This window comes from Lynx canadensis, chromosome B1 (assembly GCF_007474595.2).
Source record: "Lynx canadensis isolate LIC74 chromosome B1, mLynCan4.pri.v2, whole genome shotgun sequence".
Lineage (NCBI taxonomy): Eukaryota > Metazoa > Chordata > Mammalia > Carnivora > Felidae > Lynx > Lynx canadensis.
In genome coordinates, this window is record NC_044306.2 from 19,941,686 (window position 1) to 19,948,844 (window position 7,159).

The 7,159-nt window shown below is 40.1% G+C and overlaps 1 pseudogene; it reads left to right on the forward strand.

Annotated features, from left to right (window-relative positions):
- The first annotated feature begins 5,028 nt into the window (after positions 1 to 5,028).
- Positions 5,029 to 6,238, forward strand: LOC115512920 (annotated as a pseudogene).
- Positions 6,239 to 7,159: the final 921 nt, after the last annotated feature.

Sequence of the window (7,159 nt, forward strand, 5' to 3'; positions counted from 1 at the left end):
AAATAAAAACCAACGAGGGGCTTTTAGTGTGGTGGGAGTTGGGGATGACAGTAGTTCTGGAGGATGCAGAACTAAGGCCCAGAGCAGGTTTACACAGAGCAAGGTGGTGACTGTATTTTCAATCACACAAGGTCTTCAGGGCCCACAGGCCTCTCTCAGACAGCTAACACAGCCTTGCAGTTAAGAACAACCATATATCAACTCCAAATCCTGAGAATTCAGTGAGTTTTATGCTGTTTTGTTCTATCAAATTCTTCTCCTTGATTCCTTAAAACAACTTCTGCAGCACTTTACAGGTAAAACTAAAATTTGCATAATTACTTCATTTGAAGTTAAACTTCTAAGGCTGCAAAACCGATTCAAGTGATTTTTAATGAATTCTTATCATTAAATGAAACAATACTTTTCCCCTCAAAAAAGTACCAGTTTCCTGGAAATGTACTTTATGGCTGTATTTCCTTTATTAATTGATCCTGGTCATTTAATTCAATAACTTTTATAAAGTTAAAATTATAACGATTTAATTGACTTTTGCCTAACTTCCAATTATGTCTAATTTGTTCCTACTCAGTCTCATTAGATCCAATTATGGTTGAACTAATCGTAATTTCTCCCAATAGTTCATTTACTTTAAAATAAGGACTCTGTCCTCTGTTACTTTCAAGTAATTTTTCATCAGGGTTGGGTAGGGTCTCTTAATTATATTAATACAAATGGCTTTCTACATGCATCGGTAACTTTGCATTTAGTACTTAGGCAATCCATTGTAACTCAGCAAAGCTGGCTAGATCCTAGATACAGGAGAGGAGCTTGATAGGTAGCTACTCAGCAGCCATAAGTAGTATCAATTGTAATTGGGAGATAATCCCTTGGCCTCACATTTCATTACCATAGAGAAAACTGTAGAAATAATAATAATACTAATACTAATACTAATAATAATAATATAGAATTTGAGTAAAAGGGCGTGAAGTACAAACCCTAGCACTTGAGACCCTCCCAGAGCTCATCCAATGTAGCTCTTCATCTGGCTGTTCATCTGTATCATTTATCATAGCTTTTATTACTTAATAAGATGGTAAATTTAAGTGTTTCCCTGAGTTCTAGGAGTTATTTTAGGAAATAATCGAATCTGGAGGGGAGTCATAGGAACCTCTGACTCATAGCCAATAGCCAACTGTTCAGCTCACAATTAACACCTAGGGTTTGTGACTGCATCCAAAGAGCAGGGAGGGAAGTCTTGTGGGACTGAGCTCTTAACCTGTGGGATCTGACACCATCTCTAGGTACAGACTGTTAGAATTGAGTTCAACTGTAGGACACCCAGCTAGTGTCAGAGAATTGTTTGGTATGGGGGGGAAAAAACCCATACATCTGGGGTCAGAAATGTCCTGAGTGTGATAGTAAAGGAGATACACACAAGACAAGCAGCATAGGTTTTTCTTCCAATAACAATTCGTATTTTCCCTTATAAAGAGATAGTAATGGTAAGAAATTTAAACATGAGGGTTAAGGGTAAGATCTTGATACGATTACAATGGCAAAAATAGGCAAGACACCAAGATAAAAAATTGGAAAAAAAAATATAGTCCAGGAGAGCTGAGATGATCTTGTGTTTCTGCCTCAAAACTGCTCTATAACTTTGTATAACACATTCCCTTTTCCTGGAGTCTTAATTTTTTTTTTTTTTTGTAAGGAGTGAAATAAGCCATCTCTAAGGTCCCCAAATATTGGCTTTCTCACAATCTATATGGAGAGTGAATGGATCCCTCATTTCAATTATATAATGCTTATACACAGTACTGCAAGCAGTATGTTTAAACACTCACATTAGTCCTAACAAATAATTAAATCCAGCATTCAGCAGCTGGAGGCTACTGCACTCTGTTAAGTATTCTTGAATCTTATTCTATCAATGTATCAAAATAAAATGCCAACAACTTAGTAGATATAGTAGATATAAACCTATTAGCAACTGTGACTGTGGTGTTATCTCAGAAAACCTTCTGAGGACAGTAAGAAATGGATCATGCTGAAAATTAGCCTAATTCCCCCCCCTCCCCACCGCCCGCCAGATACACTAAAATAATTAACCATTCCATCCTTGGAAATTCACTACTCTCAAATATTCAAAAACCTTCCTAAGGGGGTACCTGGGTGGCTTAGTCAGTTAAGCATCTGACTCTTGATTCCAGGTCATGATCTCACTATTTCATCAGTTCAAGCCCCAGGTTGGGGTCAGTGCTGACAGGGTGGAGCCTGATTGGGATTCTCTCTTACCCTCTCTCTCTCTGCCTCTCAACTGCTCATTCCTTCTCTCTCTCTCAAAATAAATTAACAAACATTAAAAAAAAAAAGCAGGGGCGTCCAGGTGGCTCAGTCCATTAAGCGTCCAACTTCGGCTTGGGTCACTATCTCGCAGTTTGTGAGTTCGAGCCCCGCATTGGGCTCTGTGCCCACAACTCAGAGCCTGGAGCCTGCTTCGGATTCTGTCTCTTCCTCTCTCTGCCCCTCCCATGCTCATGCTCTCTGTCTCTCAACAATAAATTAAAGCTTTTAAAAAATCCTTTAAAAAAAAAAACAAACAAAAAACAGAAAAACAAAAAACAAAACCCTCCTAAGATCTGCAGTTTGGGAGCTGACATTACTCTAGTTCTTTATGCAGGTATTAATGGCATCCTCACTGGGTTAATAATCATACATAATAGCAGCCTTGCCTTTCATTGCAAATTTTTAAAATACCTGTTTATACTCACTATCATAATGTCAACCTTAAAATTCTTAGCAAAAAATTCAGGGAAATAATAACGTGGGGTTAAATATCTGGCATGCCCATAAATAATCACATGGTAAAAGAAATGTCAGTAATCTCTAACAGTCCTGTGAAAAGACATCAAGTTTAGCATTATCAAGTTAATTTTAAAAAATCCTGCAACTGCTGAACTTTCAAGGTGTAATGTTGCCTGCAACTGAGATATGTGCCTATTCAAGATTATTGGCAATATACACGTCAACATCTCTAGTAAACTCTACCTGACCTCACCATGTGAGGGAGAAGGGATGGTGAGAGTATAGCTTAGTACAAGGCTTGAACCTCCAGGAAGTGAGGCAACCAAATTATTGCCCCACCATGCCTCTTTCCCACCTATTTTGATCATCCAGACAGACCTACACTGAAGCAAAATGAAAGCGCTAACATAGAAAAATAAGGCCAAGGAAAGTCTTAGTTTCACACAGAGAAATACCTAGTCATAGTGCCACACAGTGCACTCCTGACCCCAGGATTTTGTACTCTCTTGCTATTGATTGTAAGATGCAGAAGGTAGTACAAATCCATCACTGTCACTGGAAATACTGCACAAAACACACATGCTACAGATAACTTGTCAGAGTAAAAACAAGATTCTGGGACATCAAAAACCCCCACTTAACATGTGTCTAACTTTTTTTCTGAGCTACCAGTTGCCCCTCACCCCACTTCAGACACGACAAATGAAACACAGGCCAATCCACGGAGTCACCAGCTGCCTGGGAGATGGCCAGATATTCGAAGTTCTGCACAAAGATAGAAAATGAACTTGTGTGATACTCTTCCTTGGAAATTTAAATTAGGAATGCATAGAAACCAGGAACTTGGCAATAGAAGCTAAGGTGGGAAAATTCTAATAGAGGATTTTAAGGGCCAAAAGTGAGCCAAGGTTAAGACAGGAGTGGACAGTAACTGCTAGCCCCTGACCAATCTACCATCTAGGGGCTAAGAGTATAAACATATATGGAGACAATTTATTGCTAAGATAAAAGAGATAGTATTTTTAAGTGTCAACTTCAAAGGGAGCTATTTTCCTATTTTCAAAGGGAGCCAAACTTCCATACTGTATCACGGCCAGACAAATGGTTTAGATTTTTATTAACCACAGGAAGACATATTAAAGGACCAAGAAAATTTGGGGGGAAGGCATTCAGAAAGCCAAGAGAATGAGCCACTCACCCTTCCTCTAATTTATGTGATTGCATGAGAAGTGGGGAATGTAAGGCCAGCACAATTGAAAAATCTATGAAATTCAGGGGCGCCTGGGTGGCGCAGTCGGTTAAGCGTCCGACTTCAGCCAGGTCACGATCTCGCGGTCCGTGAGTTCGAGCCCCGTGTCGGGCTCTGGGCTGATGGCTCAGAGCCTGGAGCCTGTTTCCGATTCTGTGTCTCCCTCTCTCTCTGCCCCTCCCCCGTTCATGCTCTGTCTCTCTCTGTCCCAAAAATAAATAAACGTTGGAAAAAAAAAAAAAAAAGAAAAGAAAAATCTATGAAATTCATATCGCATCAGGATCCCAAAGAGGAAAGGCTGTTGTGTCAGATTCTCAAGTCATTTGTGAGCCTAGAATAGCCATAGAAGACATGTAGATAACAGGTGGCCAACTAGTTGCCCTCATCAAAGGGCTTCAAATAGGGTAAATGAATTTTTATGGACATGATGTAGATGCAACTGCCTAATATTCTTGATAGGAATGAACCTACACCCTTTATAATACTATAAAAGTATGCCTAGATGTGCACCAAAGACCACTTATTCCCTCCAACAGACTAAGTCTCTGCTGCCTACCTGCATTTCCAGAGACAGAACATATGCAGATGATAGCCCAGAGTTGTTAGTGGCCTGGCAATGAAACAGGTGCCCAACTATCTCGTTCCGCCACGATGCCCTCACCCCTGTTAGTACACCACCCTCTTTTCCTGATTCCTGACCTTCCTGGACAAGAGCAAAATATGGAGTCATCCACAAGTTTCGAGACAGACAAGAAACAGAAAGGAAGCGGAGAGAGCACTTCCATGAACATTTTGGTGTATCATTTGTTGATATTAAAACTGAACAGTTTCCTGCCTTCTGGCCCCGCAATTTCAATCCTACTGATATATTCAACAAAACTTAATATATATGTGAGCCCAAAGGGAAACAGGACCACAGCTGTGGGTGCTTTTTCTGCCCATGGTGTCTCAGATTCATTTTTAAGTAACTGAGAACTTAATCTTCCAGAATGTCAAAAAGAACATCTTATGCCTCAACGCCCACCCCAGCTCCTACAACACAAATGGCCAGAACACCAGGGTTTGTGGGGATACAGTACATCCAGGCATTACCATACAATACAAGCTGGGAGGGAACCTGGGCACCAACAGCCAGGTCTCAGCATTGTCTGGTGTTACGATTCCACAACCCCCAAAGCCACCACATAAGCTACTGATGCCCTACATGAGGCATGGCACAAAGTTCTGGAACCAAGTAAATGCTTCCAGCCCTGACCTAAAGTTGCAGGCGATTGGCCAGATTAATGGTGGCATGTTATGAGATTTCACAGATGAAGAAAAATAAGAGTATTGAAACAAGTATGAAGTATAGAAGACAGAATAGAATGAATCTACGAAGGACTATTGTAATTCTCCCACACGCCCTGCTTACATAAATACAAAAAGACATGCAGACACTGCTTTAGAGGAAGAAAGTGTACAGAGACGGTCTCACATGGACCAAGGAGAACCTTATGTAAGAACTGAGCCTGCTGAAGATGCCGATGATTATGATGATGGCTTTTCAATGAAGCACACAGCCACTGCCCTCTTCCAGAGAAACTACAGTGTCATCAGTGAAATCCTCAGTGGGAGTGTGGTGCCAGACATTCAGACAGTTGTCACAACAGCTAGAATGCAGGTTATCACAGAACCTTGATGGTTCATCAACTAGAAGCTAAACTTCTTTGAATACAGGAGACAAACCAGGAAACGAAGAGGAAATTCCTGGGAAACACAGATTCATAGAACAATGAACTTAAAAGTTGGTGTGGTTTCCAGGTAGAGGTGGATGTGGAAAAAAGCGCCACTGAAACTGCAGAGGCAGAGAAACAGGGTCACGAAAGGCTGGAAGGAAGAGAGACAGAGGCAGCAGAGCAAGATGAACTCAGGGGGAGCATCACGGTTTGTGAGGAAGTAAGACAGAGAAAGATTAACCAAGAGCATCCGGAGGGAGACAGAGGAGACACATATTGAAGAAGAGATGGAAAGCCAACAGGAAGGGGAGGAAGACTCATCTACTCCTGAGAGCAGACAGAAAGGGAGTGCACAGGAGGGGCGGACAGCATGGCTGAGGAAGGGACCAGTTAGTAACAGTGGCTCAGAGAGCAAGAATGCGACAGTGGAGATCCACCATCAGACCACACACCGGAAGATGAAGGAATAGATGTTCAATGTTAATAGCACTTGAAATCAGTAACACATGGAAGTACCCGAAATGCCCATCAACAATGTAGTGATAAATATGTGTGGGGACGTTTGTACGAGAGTAACAAATATGAAAAAAAAAAAAAAAAAAAAAAACGACTTCTACAGGCAATAGCATGTATTAAATCTCACAGACAGAATGTAGAGCCAAAGACCCCGTCCACAAATAAAATTCAGAGTATAGTTTCAGTTATAAAAGATTTCAAATCTGGCAAAACTAATCTATGGTGTGTGAAACCAGGAGAGCAATCATTTTGAGGTAGGTATTAAGAGTAATGACTAGAAGGGGATTTAAAAGGACTTTTATAGCACAAGGAATGCTTTGTATTTTGATCAGGATTGTGGTTATATGAGCATTTTCACTTCAAGATGATTCATCAATCTGTACACTTTTGACTTGTTCATGTTTATGCATGTATACCGTACTTTAGTAAAAAGTTTATTTGGAAAAGGATACACACACACCCAGAAAAAAGACATAGTATCACCTTAATTATAACAGTACTAATAAGAAAAATCTTAAAAGCAATCAGAGAAAAAAACACAATGCACTCAGAGCAATATGAATATATACGTATTTACTTATTTATATGTATATACACATTATATATGTATGTTTATATATGTTCTATACATATATTTATATACATTATATACAGGATACATAATACATACATTGTAAACCGTCGAGCAATTACAAAAAAAATTCAAGTTTCCAGTAAGTAATGAAGGAAAGATAGCAAAAGGATAACAAATATTAAAGTAGACTTATGGGGCGCCTGGGTAGCTTCAGTCAGTTAAGTGTCTAACTCTTAATTTCAGCTCAGGTCCTGATCTCACAGCTCATAAGTTCAGCCCACCACACTGGCTCTGCACTGACAGTGCAGAACCTGC